The sequence below is a fragment of the Ranitomeya imitator genome, chromosome 2 (assembly GCF_032444005.1).
Source record: "Ranitomeya imitator isolate aRanImi1 chromosome 2, aRanImi1.pri, whole genome shotgun sequence".
Taxonomy (NCBI): domain Eukaryota; kingdom Metazoa; phylum Chordata; class Amphibia; order Anura; family Dendrobatidae; genus Ranitomeya; species Ranitomeya imitator.
The window spans coordinates 437,601,217-437,625,940 of NC_091283.1; positions in this window are offsets into that span (position 1 = coordinate 437,601,217).

Here is a 24,724-nt window from a genome sequence, read left to right on the forward strand (position 1 = left end):
TTATTTTAATTCTTTATTTTACACATCCCTATTGATTCGATACCGATACCCGATATCACAAAAATATCGGATCTCGGTATCGGAATTCCGATACCGCAAGTATCGGCCGATACCCGATACTTGCGGTATCGGAATGCTCAACACTACTCCTGGGTGGTTTTGTGCTCTGCCGCCTTGTTTGTTCTATTTGTATCAAATTTTAGTTTATTTTCCCTCATTGGTTTAAACATTAACATCTGCTGCTGTAAACCGTAAGCAAGTTGCTGATCATGGATCTTTCATTCCTGTTGTATACTTATAATTAGTTCTATGAGTGTATAATAATGCCTAGTTGTGAATATGTTGTGGGTCTGACTGGATCATTTACACTAGAAGTGACTCGTCTGCTTGCAGACAATTTGTTAGCAGCAGGAAATAAATATGTTAGAAAATAGGTAAAAACTTCAAAAAAGGCAACATTAAGTCCTTAACGACTAGAGGTATTTTTGGTTTTGCATTTTAATTTTCTACTCCCCTTCTTCCCAGAGCTATAACCCTTTTATTATTTGGTTAAAATGGCCATGTAAGGGTTTTCTTTTGCAGGACGAGTTGTACTTTTGAACGACACCATTGGTTTTACCATTTCGCGTTCTAGAAAACATGAAAAAAATTCCAAGTGCGGTGAAATTGAAAAAAAAAGTGCAATCCCACACTTGTTTTTTGTTTTGACTTTTTTACTAGGTTCACTAAATGGTAAAACTGACCTGCCATTATGATTTTCCAGGTCATTATGAGTTTATAGACACCAAACATGTCTAGGCTCTTTTTTATCTAAGTGGAGAAAAAAAATTCCAAACTTTGTTAAAAAAAAAAAAAATGGTGCCATTTTCCGATAACCATAGCGTCTTCATTTTTTGTGATCTCCGGTGGGGAGAGGGCTTATTTTTTGTGTGCCGAGCTGATGATTTTAATGATATCATTTTGGTGTAGGTACGATTTTTGATTGCCCGTTTTTGTATTTTAATGCAATATCATGGCGACCAAAAAAACGTAATTCTGGCATTTTGACTTTTTTTCTCGCTACGCAGGTTAGCGATCAGGTTAATCCTTTTTTTTTATTGATAGATCGGGTGACTCTGAATGCAGCGATACCAAATATGGGTATGTTTGATTTTTGTTTTTGTTTTTTTTTGAATGGGGTGAAAGCGGGGGATTTGAGCTTTTTATTTTTTTGTATTTAAATATATATTTTTTTTACTTTTGGCATGCTTCAATAGTCTCCATGTGAGACTAGAAGCTGCCATAACCCGATTGGCTCAGGTACCTGCAGGCGATGCTCAGATCCCCTTATATGTAGCTGAATTACTCACTTGCTATGAGCGCTGACCACTGGGTGGTGCTTACAGCAATCAGGCAGTGACAACCATAGAGATCTCCAGGAGACTTCTGGTTGTCATGTCAACCCACCGGTGAACCGCAGGCTATTTTGGATCCAACCCGGTGTCTGCCGCCAGCTATATACTGGTAAGCGCTGCTGTTTATGCCCATTGGGTTCTTGCGGTGATATTTATTAATTTGATTGGTGCAAATATCTCATTGAGCAGCTCTCTGTCACTACATGTACTGACCAAGCCGGCCACTCACACCCGGGGGGGGGGGGGGTGTCCTCCTTATTCCATCCTTGTGCACTTTATTGATCTTGTACCTTTTGTATTTTACTGCTTAATGTATTGTTAATATAATAAAAGATAACTTTTTTATGCCTATAAAAACCTTCACTCTACTTCTTTGCCATATAGTATGGAGTTCGTGTTTTCTTCTGGTTTTGAGTTCTTCTGCACTATTTAGTGCTAATTTCCCTATTTCACCAACTTGTTACCTGGTTTTGTTGCTCACTACAGAGAGTGCCCAGTACTGGTAATAGAGTTGCTACTTGGTATAAATAGTGCCCTGTGCTGATACTAGAGATGCTACTCAGTACAGAGAGCGCCCTGTGCTGATACTAGAGATGCTACTCAGTACAGAGAGCGCCCTGTGCTGATACTGGAGATGCTACTCAGTACAGAGAGCGCCCTGTGCTGATACTGGAGATGCTACTCAATACAGAGAGTGCCCTGTACTGGTACTAGAGATGCTACTTGGTACAGAGAGCGCCCTGTGCTGATACTAGAGATGCTACTCAATAGAGAGAGTGCCCTGTGCTGATACTAGAGATGCTACTCAATACAGAGAGTGCCCTGTGCTGATACTGGAGATGCTACTCAGTACAAAGAGTGCCCTGTGCTGATACTAGAGATGCTACTCAGTACAGAGAGTGCCATGTGCTGATACTAGAGATGCTACTCAGTACAGAGAGTGCCCTGTGCTGATACTAGAGATGCTACTCAGTACAGAGAGTGCCCTGTGCTGATACTAGAGATGCTACTCAGTACAAATAGTGCCCTGTGCTGATACTAGAGATGCTACTCAGTACAGAGAGTGCCCTATGCTGATACTGGAGATGCTACTCAGTACAGAGAGCGGCCTGTGCTGATACTGGAGATGCTACTCAGTACAGAGAGTGCCATGTGCTGATATTAGAGATGCTACTCAGTACAGAGAGTGCCCTATGCTGATACTGGAGATGCTACTCAGTACAGAGAGAGCCCTGTGCTGATACTGGAGATGCTACTCAGTACAGAGAGCGCCCTGTGCTGATATTAGAGATGCTACTCAATACAGAGAGTGCCCTGTGCTGGTACTAGAGATGCTACTCAGTACAGAGAGTGCCCTGTGCTGATACTAGAGATGCTGCTCAGTACAGAGAGTGCCCTGTACTGATACTAGAGATGCTACTCAGTACAGAGAGTGCCCTATGCTGATACTGGAGATGCTACTCAGTACAGAGAGCGGCCTGTGCTGATACTGGAGATGCTACTCAGTACAGAGAGTGCCATGTGCTGATATTAGAGATGCTACTCAGTACAGAGAGTGCCCTATGCTGATACTGGAGATGCTACTCAGTACAGAGAGCGGCCTGTGCTGATACTGGAGATGCTACTCAGTACAGAGAGTGCCATGTGCTGATATTAGAGATGCTACTCAGTACAGAGAGTGCCCTATGCTGATACTGGAGATGCTACTCAGTACAGAGAGAGCCCTGTGCTGATACTGGAGATGCTACTCAGTACAGAGAGCGCCCTGTGCTGATATTAGAGATGCTACTCAATACAGAGAGTGCCCTGTGCTGGTACTAGAGATGCTACTCAGTACAGAGAGTGCCCTGTGCTGATACTAGAGATGCTGCTCAGTACAGAGAGTGCCCTGTACTGATACTAGAGATGCTACTCAGTACAGAGAGCGCCCTGTGCTGATACTAGAGATGCTACTCAATACAGAGAGCGCCCTGTGCTGATACTAGAGATGCTACTCAATACAGAGAGTGCCCTGTGCTGATACTAGAGATGCTACTCAATACAGAGAGTGCCCTGTGCTGATACTAGAGATGCTACTCAGTACAGAGAGTGCCCTGTGCTGATACTAGAGATGCTGCTCAGTACAGAGAGTGCCCTGTGCTGATACTAGAGATGCTACTCAGTACAGAGAGCGCCCTGTGCTGATACTAGAGATGCTACTCAATACAGAGAGTGCCATGTGCTGATACTAGAGATGCTACTCAGTACAGAGAGTGCCCTGTGCTGATACTAGAGATGCTACTCAATACAGAGAGTGCCCTGTGCTGATACTAGAGATGCTACTCAATACAGAGAGCGCCCTGTGCTGATACTAGAGATGCTACTCAATACAGAGAGTACCATGTGCTGATTCTAGAGATGCTACTCAGTACAGAGAGTGCCCTGTGCTGATACTAGAGATGCTACTCAATACAGAGAGCGCCCTGTGCTGATACTAGAGATGCTACTCAATACAGAGAGTACCATGTGCTGATTCTAGAGATGCTACTCAGTACAGAGAAAGCCCTGTGCTGATAATAGAGATGCTACTCAGTACAGAGAGCGCCCTGTGCTGATACTAGAGATGCTACTCAGTACAAAGAGTGCCCTGTGCTGATACTAGAGATGCTACTCAGTACAGAGAGCGCCCTGTGCTGATACTAGAGATGCTACTCAATACAGAGAGCGCCCTGTGCTGATACTAGAGATGCTACTCAATACAGAGAGCGCCCTGTGCTGATACTAGAGATGCTACTCAATACAGAGAGTGCCCTGTGCTGATACTAGAGATGCTACTCAATACAGAGAGCGCCCTGTGCTGATACTAGAGATGCTACTCAGTACAGAGAGTGCCCTGTGCTGATACTAGAGATGCTACTCAGTACAGAGAGCGCCCTGTGCTGATACTAGAGATGCTACTCAATACAGAGAGTGCCCTGTGCTGATACTAGAGATGCTACTCAATACAGAGAGTGCCCTGTGCTGATACAAGAGATGCTACTCAGTACAGAGAGTGCCCTGTGCTGATATTAGAGATGCTACTCAATACAGAGAGCGCCCTGTGCTGATACTAGAGATGCTACTCAGTACAGAGAGTGCCCTGTGCTGATACTAGAGATGCTACTCAGTACAGAGAGCGCCCTGTGCTGATACTAGAGATGCTACTCAGTACAGAGAGTGCCCTGTGCTGATACTAGAGATGCTACTCAATACAGAGAGTGCCCTGTGCTGATACTAGAGATGCTACTCAGTACAGAGAGTGCCCTGTGCTGATACTAGAGATGCTACTCAGTACAGAGAGCGCCCTGTGCTGATACTAGAGATGCTACTCAATACAGAGAGTGCCCTGTGCTGATACTAGAGATGCTACTCAGTACAGAGAGCGCCCTGTGCTGATACTAGAGATGCTACTCAATACAGAGAGTGCCCTGTGCTGATACTAGAGATGCTACTCAGTACAGAGAGTGCCCTGTGCTAATTCTAGAGATGCTACTCAGTACAGAGAGCGCCCTGTGCTGATACTAGAGATGCTACTCAGTACAGAGAGCGCCCTGTGCTGATACTAGAGATGCTACTCAGTACAGAGAGTGCCCTGTGCTGATACTAGAGATGCTACTCAGTACAGAGAGTGCCCTGTGCTGATACTAGAGATGCTACTCAGTACAGAGAGCGCCCTGTGCTGATACTAGAGATGCTACTCAGTACAGAGAGTGCCCTGTGCTGATACTAGAGATGCTACTCAATACAGAGAGTGCCCTGTGCTGATACTAGGGATGCTACTCAGTACAGAGAGTGCCCTGTGCTGATACTAGAGATGCTACTCAGTACAGAGAGTGCCCTGTGCTGATACTAGAGATGCTACTCAGTACAGAGAGTGCCCTGTGCTGATACTAGAGATGCTACTCAATACAGAGAGTGCCCTGTGCTGATACTAGAGATGCTACTCAGTACAGAGAGCGCCCTGTGCTGATACTAGAGATGCTACTCAGTACAGAGAGTGCCCTGTGCTGATACTAGAGATGCTACTCAGTACAGAGAGCGCCCTGTGCTGATACTAAAGATGCTACTCAGTACAGAGAGTGCCCTGTGCTGATACTAGAGATGCTACTCAATACAGAGAGTGCCCTGTGCTGATACTAGAGATGCTACTCAGTACAGAGAGCGCCCTGTGCTGATACTAGAGATGCTACTCAGTACAGAGAGTGCCCTGTGCTGATACTAGAGATGCTACTCAGTACAGAGAGTGCCCTGTGCTGATACTAGAGATGCTACTCAGTACAGAGAGTGCCCTGTGCTGATACTAGAGATGCTACTCAATACAGAGAGTGCCCTGTGCTGATACTAGAGATGCTACTCAGTACAGAGAGCGCCCTGTGCTGATACTAGAGATGCTACTCAGTACAGAGAGTGCCCTGTGCTGATACTAGAGATGCTACTCAGTACAGAGAGCGCCCTGTGCTGATACTAGAGATGCTACTCAGTACAGAGAGTGCCCTGTGCTGATACTAGAGATGCTACTCAATACAGAGAGTGCCCTGTGCTGATACTAGAGATGCTACTCAGTACAGAGAGTGCCCTGTGCTGATACTAAAGATGCTACTCAGTACAGAGAGTGCCCTGTGCTGATACTAGAGATGCTACTCAATACAGAGAGTGCCCTGTGCTGATACTAGAGATGCTACTCAGTACAGAGAGCGCCCTGTGCTGATACTAGAGATGCTACTCAGTACAGAGAGTGCCCTGTGCTGATACTAGAGATGCTACTCAGTACAGAGAGTGCCCTGTGCTGATACTAGAGATGCTACTCAGTACAGAGAGCGCCCTGTGCTGATACTAGAGATGCTACTCAGTACAGAGAGCGCCCTGTGCTGATACTAGAGATGCTACTCAGTACAGAGAGCGCCCTGTGCTGATACTAGAGATGCTACTCAATACAGAGAGTGCCCTGTGCTGATACTAGAGATGCTACTCAGTACAGAGAGTGCCCTGTGCTGATACTAGAGATGCTACTCAGTACAGAGAGTGCGCTGTGCTGATACTAGAGATGCTACTCAGTACAGAGAGTGCCCTGTGCTGATACTAGAGATGCTACTCAATACAGAGAGTGCCATGTGCTGATACTAGAGATGCTACTCAGTACAGAGAGCGCCCTGTGCTGATACTAGAGATGCTACTCAGTACAGAGAGTGCCCTGTGCTGATACTAGAGATGCTACTCAGTACAGAGAGTGCCCTGTGCTGATACTAGAGATGCTACTCAGTACAGAGAGCGCCCTGTGCTGATACTAGAGATGCTACTCAGTACAGAGAGCGCCCTGTGCTGATACTAGAGATGCTACTCAGTACAGAGAGCGCCCTGTGCTGATACTAGAGATGCCACTCAATACAGAGAGCGCCCTGTGCTGATACTAGAGATGCTACTCAGTACAGAGAGTGCCCTGTGCTGATACTAGAGATGATACTCAGTACAGAGAGTGCCCTGTGCTGATACTAGAGATGCTACTCAGTACAGAGAGTGCCCTGTGCTGATACTAGAGATGCTACTCAGTACAGAGAGCGCCCTGTGCTGATACTAGAGATGCTACTCAGTACAGAGAGTGCCCTGTGCTGATACTAGAGATGCTACTCAATACAGAGAGTGCCCTGTGCTGATACTAGAGATGCTACTCAGTACAGAGAGCGCCCTGTGCTGATACTAGAGATGCTACTCAGTACAGAGAGTGCCCTGTGCTGATACTAGAGATGCTACTCAGTACAGAGAGTGCCCTGTGCTGATACTAGAGATGCTACTCAGTACAGAGAGTGCCCTGTGCTGATACTAGAGATGCTACTCAGTACAGAGAGCGCCCTGTGCTGATACTAGAGATGCTACTCAGTACAGAGAGTGCCCTGTGCTGATACTAGAGATGCTACTCAATACAGAGAGTGCCCTGTGCTGATACTTGAGATGCTACTCAGTACAGAGAGTGCCATGTGCTGATACTAGAGATGCTACTCAGTACAGAGAGTGCCCTGTGCTGATACTAGAGATGCTACTTAGTACAGAGAGTGCCCTGTGCTGATACTAGAGATGCTACTCAGTACAGAGAGTGCCCTGTGCTGATACTAGAGATGCTACTCAGTACAGAGAGTGCCCTGTGCTGATACTAGAGATGCTACTCAGTACAGAGAGTGCCCTGTGCTGATACTAGAGATGCTACTCAGTACAGAGAGCGCCCTGTGCTGATACTAGAGATGCTACTCAGTACAGAGAGTGCCCTGTGCTGATACTAGAGATGCTACTCAGTACAGAGAGCGCCCTGTGCTGATACTAGAGATGCTACTCAGTACAGAGAGTGCCCTGTGCTGATACTAGAGATGCTACTCAATACAGAGAGTGCCCTGTGCTGATACTAGAGATGCTACTCAGTACAGAGAGCGCCCTGTGCTGATACTAGAGATGCTATTCAGTACAGAGAGTGCCCTGTGCTGATACTAGAGATGCTACTTAGTACAGAGAGTGCCCTGTGCTGATACTAGAGATGCTACTCAGTACAGAGAGTGCCCTGTGCTGATACTAGAGATGCTACTCAGTACAGAGAGTGCCCTGTGCTGATACTAGAGATGCTACTCAGTACAGAGAGCGCCCTGTGCTGATACTAGAGATGCTACTTAGTACAGAGAGTGCCCTGTGCTGATACTTGAGATGCTACTCAGTACAGAGAGCGCCCTGTGCTGATACTAGAGATGCTACTTAGTACAGAGAGTGCCCTGTGCTGATACTAGAGATGCTACTCAGTACAGAGAGTGCCCTGTGCTGATACTAGAGATGCTACTCAGTACAGAGAGTGCCCTGTGCTGATACTAGAGATGCTACTCAATACAGAGAGTGCCCTGTGCTGATACTAGAGATGCTACTCAGTACAGAGAGCGCCCTGTGCTGATACTAGAGATGCTACTCAGTACAGAGAGTACCATGTGCTGATTCTAGAGATGCTACTCAGTACAGAGAGTACCATGTGCTGATACTAGAGATGCTACTCAGTACAGAGAGCGCCCTGTGCTGATACTAGAGATGCTACTCAATACAGAGAGTGCCCTGTGCTGATACTAGAGATGCTACTCAATACAGAGAGTACCATGTGCTGATTCTAGAGATGCTACTCAGTACAGAGAGTGCCCTGTGCTGATACTAGAGATGCTACTCAGTACAGAGAGTGCCCTGTGCTGATACTAGAGATGCTACTCAATACAGAGAGTGCCCTGTGCTGATACTAGAGATGCTACTCAGTACAGAGAGCGCCCTGTGCTGATACTAGAGATGCTATTCAGTACAGAGAGTGCCCTGTGCTGATACTAGAGATGCTACTTAGTACAGAGAGTGCCCTGTGCTGACACTAGAGATGCTACTCAGTACAGAGAGTGCCCTGTGCTGATACTAGAGATGCTACTCAGTACAGAGAGCGCCCTGTGCTGATACTAGAGATGCTACTTAGTACAGAGAGTGCCCTGTGCTGATACTAGAGATGCTACTCAGTACAGAGAGCGCCCTGTGCTGATACTAGAGATGCTACTCAGTACAGAGAGTGCCCTGTGCTGATACTAGAGATGCTACTCAATACAGAGAGTGCCATGTGCTGATACTAGAGATGCTACTCAGTACAGAGAGTGCCCTGTGCTGATACTAGAGATGCTACTTAGTACAGAGAGTGCCCTGTGCTGATACTAGAGATGCTACTCAGTACAGAGTGCCCTGTGCTGATACTAGAGATGCTTTATAGTACAGAGTGCCCTGTGCTGATACTAGAGATGCTACTCAGTACAGAGAGTGCCCTGTGCTGATACTAGAGATGCTACTCAATACAGAGCGTGCCCTGTGCTGATACTAGAGATGCTACTCAGTACAGAGAGCGCCCTGTGCTGATACTAGAGATGCTACTCAGTACAGAGAGTGCCATGTGCTGATACTAGAGATGCTACTCAATACAGAGAGTACCATGTGCTGATTCTAGAGATGCTACTCAGTACAGAGAGTGCCCTGTGCTGATACTAGAGATGCTACTCAATACAGAGAGCGCCCTGTGCTGATACTAGAGATGCTACTCAATACAGAGAGTACCATGTGCTGATTCTAGAGATGCTACTCAGTACAGAGAGTGCCCTGTGCTGATACTAGAGATGCTACTCAATACAGAGAGCGCCCTGTGCTGATACTAGAGATGCTACTCAATACAGAGAGTACCATGTGCTGATTCTAGAGATGCTACTCAGTACAGAGAGTGCCCTGTGCTGATACTAGAGATGCTACTTAGTACAGAGAGTGCCCTGTGCTGATACTAGAGATGCTACTCAGTACAGAGAGTGCCCTGTGCTGATACTAGAGATGCTACTCAATACAGAGAGTGCCCTGTGCTGATACTAGAGATGCTACTCAATACAGAGAGCGCCCTGTGCTGATACTAGAGATGCTACTTAGTACAGAGAGTGCCCTGTGCTGATACTAGAGATGCTACTCAGTACAGAGAGTGCGCTGTGCTGATACTAGAGATGCTACTCAGTACAGAGAGTGCCCTGTGCTGATACTAGAGATGCTACTCAGTACAGAGAGTGCCCTGTGCTGATACTAGAGATGCTACTCAGTACAGAGAGCGCCCTGTGCTGATACTAGAGATGCTACTCAGTACAGAGAGCGCCCTGTGCTGATACTAGAGATGCTACTTAGTACAGAGAGCGCCCTGTGCTGATACTAGAGATGCTACTTAGTACAGAGAGTGCCCTGTGCTGATACTAGAGATGCTACTCAGTACAGAGAGTGCCCTGTGCTGATACTAGAGATGCTACTCAGTACAGAGCGTGCCCTGTGCTGATACTAGAGATGCTACTCAATACAGAGAGTGCCCTGTGCTGTTACTAGAGATGCTACTCGGTACAGAGAGTGCCCTGTGCTGATACTAGAGATGCTACTTAGTACAGAGAGTGCCCTGTGCTGATACTAGAGATGCTACTCAGTACAGAGAGTGCCCTGTGCTGATACTAGAGATGCTACTCAGTACAGAGAGCGCCCTGTGCTGATACTAGAGATGCTACTTAGTACAGAGAGCGCCCTGTGCTGATACTAGAGATGCTACCCAGTACAGAGAGTGCCATGTGCTGATATTAGAGATGCTACTCAGTACAGAGAGCGCCCTGTGCTGATACTAGAGATGCTACTTAGTACAGAGAGCGCCCTGTGCTGATACTAGAGATGCTACCCAGTACAGAGAGTGCCATGTGCTGATATTAGAGATGCTACTTAGTACAGAGAGCGCCCTGTGCTGATACTAGAGATGCTACCCAGTACAGAGAGTGCCATGTGCTGATATTAGAGATGCTACTCAGTACAGAGAGTGCCCTGTGCTGATACTAGAGATGCTACTTAGTACAGAGAGTGCCCTGTGCTGATACTAGAGATGCTACTCAGTACAGAGAGCACACTGTGCTGATACTAGAGATGCTACTCAGTACAGAGAGCGCACTGTGCTGATACTAGAGATGCTACTCAGTACAGATTGCGCCCTGTGCTGATACTAGAGATGCTACTCAGTACAGAGAGTGCCCTGTGCTGATACTAGAGATGCTACTCAGTACAGAGAGCGCACTGTGCTGATACTAGAGATGCTACTCAGTACAGATTGCGCCCTGTGCTGATACTAGAGATGCTACTCAGTACAGAGAGTGCCCTGTGCTGATACTAGAGATGCTACTTAGTACAGAGAGCGCCCTGTGCTGATACTAGAGATGCTACTTAGTACAGAGAGTGCCCTGTGCTGATACTAGAGATGCTACTCAGTACAGAGAGTGCCCTGTGCTGATACTAGAGATGCTACTCAGTACAGAGAGTGCCCTGTGCTGATACTAGAGATGCTACTTAGTACAGAGAGCGCCCTGTGCTGATACTAGAGATGCTACTCAGTACAGAGAGTGCCCTGTGCTGATACTAGAGATGCTACTTAGTACAGAGAGCGCCCTGTGCTGATACTAGAGATGCTACTCAGTACAGAGAGTGCCCTGTGCTGATACTAGAGATGCTACTCAGTACAGAGAGCGCCCTGTGCTGATACTAGAGATGCTACTCAGTACAGAGAGTGCCCTGTGCTGATATTAGAGATGCTGCTCAGTGCAGAGAGCGCCCTGTGCTGATACTAGAGATGCTACTCAATACAGAGAGCGCCCTGTGCTGATACTAGAGATGCTACTCAGTGCAGAGAGCGCCCTGTGCTGATACTAGAGATGCTACTCAATACAGAGAGCGCCCTGTGCTGATACTAGAGATGCTACTTAGTACAGAGAGTGCCCTGTGCTGAAACTAGAGATGCTACTCAGTACAGAGAGTGCCCTGTGCTGATACTAGAGATGCTACTCAGTACAGAGAGTGCCCTGTGCTGATACTAGAGATGCTACTCAATACAGAGAGTGCCCTGTGCTGATACTAGAGATGCTACTCGGTACAGAGAGTGCCCTGTACTGATACTAGAGATGCTACTCAGTACAGAGAGTGCCCTGTGCTTAAACTAGAGATGCTACTCAATACAGAGAGCGCCCTGTGCTGATACTAGAGATGCTACTCAGTACAGAGAGCGCCCTGTGCTGATACTAGAGATGCTACTTAGTACAGAGAGTGCCCTGTGCTGATACTAGAGATGCTACTCAGTACAGAGAGTGCCCTGTGCTGATACTAGAGATGCTACTCAGTACAGACAGTGCCCTGTGCTGATACTAGAGATGCTACTCAGTACAGAGAGTGCCCTGTGCTGATACTAGAGATGCTACTCAGTACAAAGAGTGCCCTGTGCTGATACTAGAGATGCTACTCTGTGCAGAGAGTGCCCTGTGCTGATACATAGAGATGCTACTCAATACAGAGAGTGCCCTGTGCTGATACTAGAGATGCTACTCAATACAGAGAGTGCCCTGTGCTGATATTGGAGATGCTACTCAGTACAGAGAGTGCCCTGTGCTGATACTAGAGATGCTACTCAGTACAGAGAGTGCCCTGTGCTGATACTAGAGATGCTACTCAGTACAGAGAGTGCCCTGTGCTGATACTAGAGATGCTACTCAGTACAGAGAGTGCCCTGTGCTGATACTAGAGATGCTACTCAGTACAAAGAGTGCCCTGTGCTGATACTAGAGATGCTACTCTGTGCAGAGAGTGCCCTGTGCTGATACATAGAGATGCTACTCAATACAGAGAGTGCCCTGTGCTGATACTAGAGATGCTACTCAATACAGAGAGTGCCCTGTGCTGATATTGGAGATGCTACTCAGTACAGAGAGTGCCCTGTGCTGATACTAGAGATGCTACTCAGTACAGAGAGTGCCCTGTGCTGATACTAGAGATGCTACTCAGTACAGAGAGTGCCCTGTGCTGATACTAGAGATGCTACTCAGTACAGAGAGCGCCCTGTGCTGATACCAGAGATGCTACTTAGTACAGAGAGTGCCCTGTACTGATACTAGAGATGCTACTCAGTACAGAGAGTGCCCTGTGCTGATACTAGAGATGCTACTCAGTACAGAGAGTGCCCTGTGCTGATACTAGAGATGCTACTCAGTACAGAGAGTGCCCTGTGCTGATACTAGAGATGCTACTCAGTACAGAGAGTGCCCTGTGCTGATACTAGAGATGCTACTTAGTACAGAGAGTGCCCTGTACTGATACTAGAGATGCTACTCAATACAGAGAGCGCCCTGTGCTGATACTAGAGATGCTACTCAGTACAGAGAGTGCCCTGTGCTGATACTAGAGATGCTACTCAATACAGAGAGTGCCCTGTGCTGATACTAGAGATGCTACTCAATACAGAGAGTGCCCTGTGCTGATACTAGAGATGCTACTCAATACAGAGAGTGCCCTGTGCTGATATTGGAGATGCTACTCAGTACAGAGAGTGCCCTGTGCTGATACTAGAGATGCTACTCAATACAGAGAGTGCCCTGTGCTGATACTAGAGATGCTTTATAGTACAGAGTGCCCTGTGCTGATACTAGAGATGCTACTCAGTACAGAGAGTGCCCTGTGCTGATACTAGAGATGCTACTCAATACAGAGCGTGCCCTGTGCTGATACTAGAGATGCTACTCAATACAGAGCGTGCCCTGTGCTGATACTAGAGATGCTACTCAATACAGAGCGTGCCCTGTGCTGATACTAGAGATGCTACTCAGTACAGAGAGTGCCCTGTGCTGATACTAGAGATGCTACTCAATACAGAGCGTGCCCTGTGCTGATACTAGAGATGCTACTCAGTACAGAGAGCGCCCTGTGCTGATACTAGAGATGCTACTCAGTACAGAGAGTGCCATGTGCTGATACTAGAGATGCTACTCAATACAGAGAGTACCATGTGCTGATTCTAGAGATGCTACTCAGTACAGAGAGTGCCCTGTGCTGATACTAGAGATGCTACTCAATACAGAGAGCGCCCTGTGCTGATACTAGAGATGCTACTCAATACAGAGAGTACCATGTGCTGATTCTAGAGATGCTACTCAGTACAGAGAGTGCCCTGTGCTGATACTAGTGATGCTACTCAATACAGAGAGCGCCCTGTGCTGATACTAGAGATGCTACTCAGTACAGAGAGTGCCCTGTGCTGATACTAGAGATGCTACTCAGTACAGAGAGCGCCCTGTGCTGATACTAGAGATGCTACTCAGTACAGAGAGTGCCGTGTGCTGATACTAGAGATGCTACTCAATACAGAGAGTACCATGTGCTGATTCTAGAGACGCTACTCAGTACAGAGAGTGCCCTGTGCTGATACTAGAGATGCTACTCAGTACAGAGAGCGCCCTGTGCTGATACTAGAGATGCTACTCAGTACAGAGAGTGCCATGTGCTGATACTAGAGATGCTACTCAATACAGAGAGTACCATGTGCTGATTCTAGAGATGCTACTCAGTACAGAGAGAGTGCCCTGTGCTGATACTAGAGATGCTACTTAGTACAGAGAGTGCCCTGTGCTGATACTAGAGATGCTACTCAGTACAGAGAGTGCCCTGTGCTGATACTAGAGATGCTACTCAATACAGAGAGCGCCCTGTGCTGATACTAGAGATGCTACTTAGTAGAGAGAGTGCCCTGTGCTGATACTAGAGATGCTACTCAGTACAGAGAGTGCGCTGTGCTGATACTAGAGATGCTACTCAGTACAGAGAGTGCCCTGTGCTGATACTAGAGATGCTACTCAGTACAGAGAGTGCCCTGTGCTGATACTAGAGATGCTACTCAGTACAGAGAGCGCCCTGTGCTGATACTAGAGATGCTACTCAGTACAGAGAGCGCCCTGTGCTGATACTAGAGATGCTACTTAGTACAGAGAGCGCCCTGTGCTGATACTAGAGATGCTACTTAGTACAGAGAGTGCCCTGTGCTGATACTAGAGATGCTACTCAGTACAGAGAGTGCCCTGTGCTGATACTAGAGATGCTACTTAGTACAGAGAGTGCCCTGTGCTGATACTAGAGATGCTACTCAGTACAGAGAGTGCCCTGTGCTGATACTAGAGATGCTACTCAATACAGAGAGCGCCCTGTGCTGATACTAGAGATGCTACTTAGTACAGAGAGTGCCCTGTGCTGATACTAGAGATGCTACTCAGTACAGAGAGTGCGCTGTGCTGATACTAGAGATGCTACTCAGTACAGAGAGGGCCCTGTGCTGATACTAGAGATGCTACTCAGTACAGAGAGTGCCCTGTGCTGATACTAGAGATGCTACTCAATACAGAGAGCGCCCTGTGCTGATACTAGAGATGCTACTTAGTAGAGAGAGTGCCCTGTGCTGATACTAGAGATGCTACTCAGTACAGAGAGTGCGCTGTGCTGATACTAGAGATGCTACTCAGTACAGAGAGCGCCCTGTGCTGATACTAGAGATGCTACTCAGTACAGAGAGTGCCCTGTGCTGATACTAGAGATGCTACTCAGTACAGAGAGCGCCCTGTGCTGATACTAGAGATGCTACTCAGTACAGAGAGCGCCCTGTGCTGATACTAGAGATGCTACTTAGTACAGAGAGCGCCCTGTGCTGATACTAGAGATGCTACTTAGTACAGAGAGTGCCCTGTGCTGATACTAGAGATGCTACTCAGTACAGAGCGTGCCCTGTGCTGATACTAGAGATGCTACTCAATACAGAGAGTGCCCTGTGCTGTTACTAGAGATGCTACTCGGTACAGAGAGTGCCCTGTGCTGATACTAGAGATGCTACTTAGTACAGAGAGTGCCCTGTGCTGATACTAGAGATGCTACTCAGTACAGAGAGTGCCCTGTGCTGATACTAGAGATGCTACTCAGTACAGAGAGCGCCCTGTGCTGATACTAGAGATGCTACTTAGTACAGAGAGCGCCCTGTGCTGATACTAGAGATGCTACCCAGTACAGAGAGTGCCATGTGCTGATATTAGAGATGCTACTCAGTACAGAGAGCGCCCTGTGCTGATACTAGAGATGCTACTTAGTACAGAGAGCGCCCTGTGCTGATACTAGAGATGCTACCCAGTACAGAGAGTGCCATGTGCTGATATTAGAGATGCTACTTAGTACAGAGAGCGCCCTGTGCTGATACTAGAGATGCTACCCAGTACAGAGAGTGCCATGTGCTGATATTAGAGATGCTACTCAGTACAGAGAGTGCCCTGTGCTGATACTAGAGATGCTACTTAGTACAGAGAGTGCCCTGTGCTGATACTAGAGATGCTACTCAGTACAGAGAGCACACTGTGCTGATACTAGAGATGCTACTCAATACAGAGAGTGCCCTGTGCTGATACTAGAGATGCTACTCAGTACAGAGAGCGCACTGTGCTGATACTAGAGATGCTACTCAGTACAGATTGCGCCCTGTGCTGATACTAGAGATGCTACTCAGTACAGAGAGCGCACTGTGCTGATACTAGAGATGCTACTCAGTACAGATTGCGCCCTGTGCTGATACTAGAGATGCTACTCAGTACAGAGAGTGCCCTGTGCTGATACTAGAGATGCTACTTAGTACAGAGAGCGCCCTGTGCTGATACTAGAGATGCTACTTAGTACAGAGAGTGCCCTGTGCTGATACTAGAGATGCTACTCAGTACAGAGAGTGCCCTGTGCTGATACTAGAGATGCTACTCAGTACAGAGAGCGCCCTGTGCTGATACTAGAGATGCTACTCAGTACAGAGAGTGCCCTGTGCTGATACTAGAGATGCTACTCAGTACAGAGAGCGCCCTGTGCTGATACTAGAGATGCTACTCAGTACAGAGAGTGCCCTGTGCTGATATTAGAGATGCTGCTCAGTGCAGAGAGCGCCCTGTGCTGATACTAGAGATGCTACTCAATACAGAGAGCGCCCTGTGCTGATACTAGAGATGCTACTCAGTGCAGAGAGCGCCCTGTGCTGATACTAGAGATGCTACTCAATACAGAGAGCGCCCTGTGCTGATACTAGAGATGCTACTTAGTACAGAGAGTGCCCTGTGCTGAAACTAGAGATGCTACTCAGTACAGAGAGTGCCCTGTGCTGATACTAGAGATGCTACTCAGTACAGAGAGTGCCCTGTGCTGATACTAGAGATGCTACTCAATACAGAGAGTGCCCTGTGCTGATACTAGAGATGCTACTCAGTACAGAGAGTGCCCTGTACTGATACTAGAGATGCTACTCAGTACAGAGAGTGCCCTGTGCTTAAACTAGAGATGCTACTCAATACAGAGAGCGCCCTGTGCTGATACTAGAGATGCTACTCAGTACAGAGAGCGCCCTGTGCTGATACTAGAGATGCTACTTAGTACAGAGAGTGCCCTGTGCTGATACTAGAGATGCTACTCAGTACAGAGAGTGCCCTGTGCTGATACTAGAAATGCTACTCAGTACAGAGAGCGCCCTGTGCTGATACTAGAGATGCTACTCAGTACAGAGAGCGCCCTGTGCTGATACTATAGATGCTACTCAATACAGAGAGTGCCCTGTGCTGATACTAGAGATGCTACTCAGTACAGGGAGTGCCCTGTGCTGATACTAGAGATGCTACTCAGTACAAAGAGTGCCCTGTGCTGATACTAGAGATGCTACTCTGTGCAGAGAGTGCCCTGTGCTGATACATAGAGATGCTACTCAATACAGAGAGTGCCCTGTGCTGATACTAGAGATGCTACTCAATACAGAGAGTGCCCTGTGCTGATATTGGAGATGCTACTCAGTACAGAGAGTGCCCTGTGCTGATACTAGAGATGCTACTCAGTACAGAGAGTGCCCTGTGCTGATACTAGAGATGCTACTCAGTACAGAGAGTGCCCTGTGCTGATACTAGAGATGCTACTCAGTACAGAGAGTGCCCTGTACTGATACTAGAGATGCTACTCAGTACAGAGAGTGCCCTGTGCTGATACTAGAGATGCTACTCAGTACAGAGAGTGCCCTGTGCTGATACTAGAGATGCTACTCAGTACAGAGAGTGCCCTGTGCTGATACTAGAGATGCTACTCAGTACAGAGAGTGCCCTGTGCTGATACTAGAGATGCTACTTAGTACAGAGAGTGCCCTGTACTGATACTAGAGATGCTACTCAATACAGAGAGCGCCCTGTGCTGATACTAGAGATGCTACTCAGTACAGAGAGTGCCCTGTGCTGATACTAGAGATGCTACTCAATACAGAGAGTGCCCTGTGCTGATACTAGAGATGCTACTCAATACAGAGAGTGCCCTGTGCTGATACTAGAGATGCTACTCAATACAGAGAGTGCCCTGTGCTGATATTGGAGATGCTACTCAGTACAGAGAGTGCCCTGTGCTGATACTAGAGATGCTACTCAATACAGAGAGTGCCCTGTGCTGATACTAGAGATGCTACTCAATACAGAGAGTGCCCTGTGCTGATTCTAGAGATGCTACTCAATACAGAGAGCGCCCTGTGCTGATACTAGAGATGCTACTCAATACAGAGAGTGCCCTGTGCTGATTCTAGAGATGCTACTCAGTACAGAGAGTGCCCTGTGCTGATACTAGAGATGCTACTCAGTACAGAGAGTGCCCTGTGCTGATACTAGAGATGCTACTCAATACAGAGAGTGCCCTGTGCTGATACTAGAGATGCTACTCAGTACAGAGAGTGCCCTGTGCTGATACTAGAGATGCTACTCAGTACAGAGAGTGCCCTGTGCTGATACTAGAGATGCTACACAGTATATAGAGGGCCCTGTGCTGATAGTAGTGATGCTACTCAATACAGAGAGTGCCCTGTGCTGATACTAGAGATGCTACTCAGTACAGAGAGTGCCCTGTGCTGATACTAGAGATGCTACTCAATACAGAGAGTGCCCTGTGTTGATACTAGAGATGCTATTCAGTACAGAGAGTGCCCTGTGCTGATACTAGAGATGCTACTCAGTACAGAGAGTGCCCTGTGCTGATACTAGAGATGCTACTCAATACAGAGAGCGCCCTGTGCTGATACTAGAGATGCTACTCAATACAGAGAGCGCCCTGTGCTGATACTAGAGATGCTACTCAGTGCAGAGAGTGCCCTGTGCTGATACTAGAGATGCCACTCAGTACAGAGAGTGCCCTGTGCTGATACTAGAGATGCTACTCAGTACAGAGAGTGCCCTGTGCTGATATATAGAGATGCTACTCAATACAGAGGGTGCCCTGTGCTGATACTAGAGATGCTACTCAGTACAGAGAGTGCCCTGTGCTGATACTAGAGATGCTACTCAGTACAGAGAGTGCCCTGTGCTGATACTAGAGATGCTACTCAGTGCAGAGAGCGCCCTGTGCTGATACTAGAGATGCTACTCTGTGCAGAGAGTGCCCTGTGCTGATACATAGAGATGCTACTCAATACAGAGAGTGCCCTGTGCTGATATATAGAGATGCTACTTAGTACAGAGAGTGCCCTGTACTGATACTAGAGATGCTACTCAGTACAGAGAGCGCCCTGTGCTGATACTAGAGATGCTACTCAATACAGAGAGTGCCCTGTGCTGATACTAGAGATGCTACACAGTACAGAGAGCGCCCTGTGCTGATACTAGAGATGCTACTCAGTACAGAGAGCGCCCTGTGCTGATACTAGAGATGCTACTCAGTACAGAGAGTGCCCTGTGCTGATACTAGAGATGCTACTTAGTACAGAGAGCGCCCTGTGCTGATACTAGAGATGCTACTCAGTACAGAGAGCGCCCTGTGCTGATACCAGAGATGCTACTCAATACAGAGAGTGCCCTGTGCTGATACTAGAGATGCTACTCAGTACAGAGAGCGCCCTGTGCTGATACCAGAGATGCTACTCAATACAGAGAGTGCCCTGTGCTGATACTAGAGATGCTACTTAGTACAGAGAGTGCCCTGTGCTGATATATAGAGATGCTACTCAATACAGAGAGTGCCCTGTGCTGATATATAGAGATGCTACTTAGTACAGAGAGTGCCCTGTGCTGATACTAGAGATGCTACTCAGTACAGAGAGTGCACTGTGCTGATACTAGAGATGCTACTCAGTACAGAGAGCGCCCTGTGCTGATACTAGAGATGCTACTCAGTACAGAGAGGGCCCTGTGCTGATACTAGAGATGCTGCTCAGTACAGAGAGCGCCCTGTGCTGATACTAGAGATGCTACTCAGTACAGAGAGTGCCCTGTGCTGATACTAGAGATGCTACACAGTACAGAGAGTGCCCTGTGCTGATACTAGAGATGCTGCTCAGTACAGAGAGCGCCCTGTGCTGATACTAGAGATGCTACTCAGTACAGAGAGTGCCCTGTGCTGATACTAGAGATGCTACTTAGTACAGAGAGCGCCCTGTGCTGATACTAGAGATGCTACTCAGTACAGAGAGCGCCCTGTGCTGATACCAGAGATGCTACTCAATACATAGAGTGCCCTGTGCTGATACTAGAGATGCTACTCAGTACAGAGAGCGCCCTGTGCTGATACCAGAGATGCTACTCAATACAGAGAGTGCCCTGTGCTGATACTAGAGATGCTACTTAGTACAGAGAGTGCCCTGTGCTGATATATAGAGATGCTACTCAATACAGAGAGTGCCCTGTGCTGATATATAGAGATGCTACTTAGTACAGAGAGTGCCCTGTGCTGATACTAGAGATGCTACTCAGTACAGAGAGTGCACTGTGCTGATACTAGAGATGCTACTCAATACAGAGAGTGCCCTGTGCTGATACTAGAGATGCTGCTCAGTACAGAGAGCGCCCTGTGCTGATACTAGAGATGCTACTCAGTACAGAGAGTGCCCTGTGCTGATACTAGAGATGCTACTTAGTACAGAGAGCGCCCTGTGCTGATACTAGAGATGCTACTCAGTACAGAGAGCGCCCTGTGCTGATACCAGAGATGCTACTCAATACAGAGAGTGCCCTGTGCTGATACTAGAGATGCTACTCAGTACAGAGAGCGCCCTGTGCTGATACCAGAGATGCTACTCAATACAGAGAGTGCCCTGTGCTGATACTAGAGATGCTACTTAGTACAGAGAGTGCCCTGTGCTGATATATAGAGATGCTACTCAATACAGAGAGTGCCCTGTGCTGATATATAGAGATGCTACTTAGTACAGAGAGTGCCCTGTGCTGATACTAGAGATGCTACTCAGTACAGAGAGTGCACTGTGCTGATACTAGAGATGCTACTCAGTACAGAGAGCGCCCTGTGCTGATACTAGAGATGCTACTCAGTACAGAGAGGGCCCTGTGCTGATACTAGAGATGCTGCTCAGTACAGAGAGTGCCCTGTGCTGATACTAGAGATGCTACTCAATAAAGAGAGTGCCCTGTGCTGATACTAGAGATGCTACTCAGTACAGAGAGCGCCCTGTGCTGATACTAGAGATGCTACTCAGTACAGAGAGTGCCATGTGCTGATACTAGAGATGCTACTCAGTACAGAGAGTGCCCTGTGCTGATACCAGAGATGCTACTCAGTACAGAGAGCGCCCTGTGCTGATACTAGAGATGCTGCTCAGTACAGAGAGTGCCTTGTGCTGATACTAGAGATGCTACTCAGTACAGAGAGTGCCCTGTGCTGATACCAGAGATGCTACTCAATACAGAGAGTGCCATGTGCTGATACTAGAGATGCTGCTCAGTACAGAGAGCGCCCTGTGCTGATACTAGAGATGCTGCTCAGTACAGAGAGTGCCCTGTGCTGATACCAGAGATGCTGCTCAATACAGAGAGTGCCATGTGCTGATACTAGAGATGCTGCTCAGTACAGAGAGCGCCCTGTGCTGATACTAGAGATGCTACTCAGTACAGAGAGTGCCCTGTGCTGATACCAGAGATGCTACTCAATACAGAGAGTGCCATGTGCTGATACTAGAGATGCTACTCAGTACAGAGAGCGCCCTGTGCTGATACTAGAGATGCTGCTCAGTACAGAGAGCGCCCTGTGCTGATACTAGAGATGCTGCTCAGTACAGAGAGTGCCCTGTGCTGATACTAGAGATGCTACTCAGTACAGAGAGTGCCCTGTGCTGATACTAGAGATGCTACTCAGTACAGAGAGCGCCCTGTGCTGATACCAGAGATGCTACTCAATACAGAGAGTGCCATGTGCTGATACTAGAGATGCTACTCAGTACAGAGAGTGCCCTGTGCTGATACTAGAGATGCTACTCAGTGCAGAGAGCGCCCTGTGCTGATACTAGAGATGCTACTCTGTGCAGAGAGTGCCCTGTGCTGATACATAGAGATGCTACTCAATACAGAGAGTGCCCTGTGCTGATATATAGAGATGCTACTTAGTACAGAGAGTGCCCTGTACTGATACTAGAGATGCTACTCAGTACAGAGAGCGCCCTGTGCTGATACTAGAGATGCTACTCAGTACAGAGAGTGCCCTGTGCTGATACTAGAGATGCTACTCAGTACAGAGAGTGCCCTGTACTGATACTAGAGATGCTACTCAGTACAGAGAGCGCCCTGTGCTGATACTAGAGATGCTACTCAGTACAGAGAGTGCCCTGTGCTGATACTAGAGATGCTACTCAGTACAGAGAGTGCCCTGTGCTGATACTAGAGATGCTACTCAGTACAGAGAGTGCCCTGTGCTGATACTAGAGATGCTACTCAGTACAGAGAGTGCACTGTGCTGATACTAGAGATGCTACTCAGTACAGAGAGTGCCCTGTGCTGATACTAGAGATGCTACTCAGTACAGAGAGTGCACTGTGCTGATACTAGAGATGCTACTCAGTACAGAGAGTGCCCTGTGCTGATACTAGAGATGCTACTCAGTACAGAGAGTGCCCTGTGCTGATACTAGAGATGCTACTCAGTACAGAGAGTGCACTGTGCTGATACTAGAGATGCTACTCAGTACAGAGAGCGCCCTGTGCTGATACTAGAGATGCTACTCAGTACAGAGAGGGCCCTGTGCTGATACTAGAGATGCTGCTCAGTACAGAGAGTGCCATGTGCTGATACTAGAGATGCTACTCAGTACAGAGAGTGCCCTGTGCTGATACCAGAGATGCTACTCAGTACAGAGAGCGCCCTGTGCTGATACTAGAGATGCTGCTCAGTACAGAGAGTGCCTTGTGCTGATACTAGAGATGCTACTCAGTACAGAGAGTGCCCTGTGCTGATACCAGAGATGCTACTCAATACAGAGAGTGCCATGTGCTGATACTAGAGATGCTGCTCAGTACAGAGAGCGCCCTGTGCTGATACTAGAGATGCTGCTCAGTACAGAGAGTGCCCTGTGCTGATACCAGAGATGCTACTCAATACAGAGAGTGCCATGTGCTGATACTAGAGATGCTGCTCAGTACAGAGAGCGCCCTGTGCTGATACTAGAGATGCTACTCAGTACAGAGAGTGCCCTGTGCTGATACCAGAGATGCTACTCAATACAGAGAGTGCCATGTGCTGATACTAGAGATGCTACTCAGTACAGAGAGCGCCCTGTGCTGATACTAGAGATGCTGCTCAGTACAGAGAGCGCCCTGTGCTGATACTAGAGATGCTGCTCAGTACAGAGAGTGCCCTGTGCTGATACTAGAGATGCTACTCAGTACAGAGAGCGCCCTGTGCTGATACTAGAGATGCTACTCAGTACAGAGAGTGCCCTGTGCTGATACTAGAGATGCTACTCAGTACAGAGAGCGCCCTGTGCTGATACCAGAGATGCTACTCAATACAGAGAGTGCCATGTGCTGATACTAGAGATGCTACTCAATACAGAGAGGGCCCTGTGCTGATACTAGAGATGCTACTCAGTACAGAGAGTGCCCTGTGCTGATACTAGAGATGCTGCCCAGTACAGAGAGTGCCCTGTGCTGATAATAGAGATGCTACTCAATACAGAGAGCGCCCTGTGCTGATACCAGAGATGCTACTCAATACAGAGAGTGCCATGTGCTGATACTAGAGATGCTACTCAATACAGAGAGTGCCCTGTGCTGATACTAGAGATGCTACTCAATACAGAGAGTGCCCTGTGCTGATATTAGAGATGCTACTCAGTACAGGGAGCGCCCTGTGCTGATACTAGAGATGCTACTCAGTACAGAGAGTGCCGTGTGCTGATACTAGAGATGCTACTCAGTACAGAGAGTGCCCTGTGCTGATACTAGAGATGCTACTCAGTACAGAGAGCGCCCTGTGCTGATACTAGAGATGCTACTCAATACAGAGAGTGCCCTGTGCTGATACTAGAGATGCTACTCAGTACAGAGAGTGCCCTGTGCTTATACTAGAGATGTTACTCAGTACAGAGAGTGCCATGTGCTGATACTAGAGATGTTACTCAGTACAGAGAGCGCCCTGTGCTGATACTAGAGATGCTACTCAGTACAGAGAGCGCCCTGTGCTGATACTATAGATGCTACTCAGTACAGAGAGTGCCCTGTGCTGATACTAGAGATGCTACTCAGTACAGAGAGCGCCCTGTGCTGATACTAGAGATGCTACTCAATACAGAGAGTGCCCTGTGCTGATACTAGAGATGCTACTCAGTACAGAGAGCGCCCTGTGCTGATGCTAGAGATGCTACTCAATACAGAGAGTGCCCTGTGCTGATACTAGAGATGCTACTCAATACAGAGAGTGCCCTGTGCTGATACTAGAGATGCTACTCAGTACAGAGAGTGCCCTGTGCTGATACTAGCGATGCTACTCAGTACAGAGAGTGCCCTGTGCTGATGCTAGAGATGCTACTCAGTACAGAGAGTGCCCTGTGCTGATACTAGAGATGCTACTCAATACAGAGAGTGCCCTGTGCTGATACTAGAGATGCTACTCAATACAGAGAGTGCCCTGTGCTGATACTAGAGATGCTACTCAGTA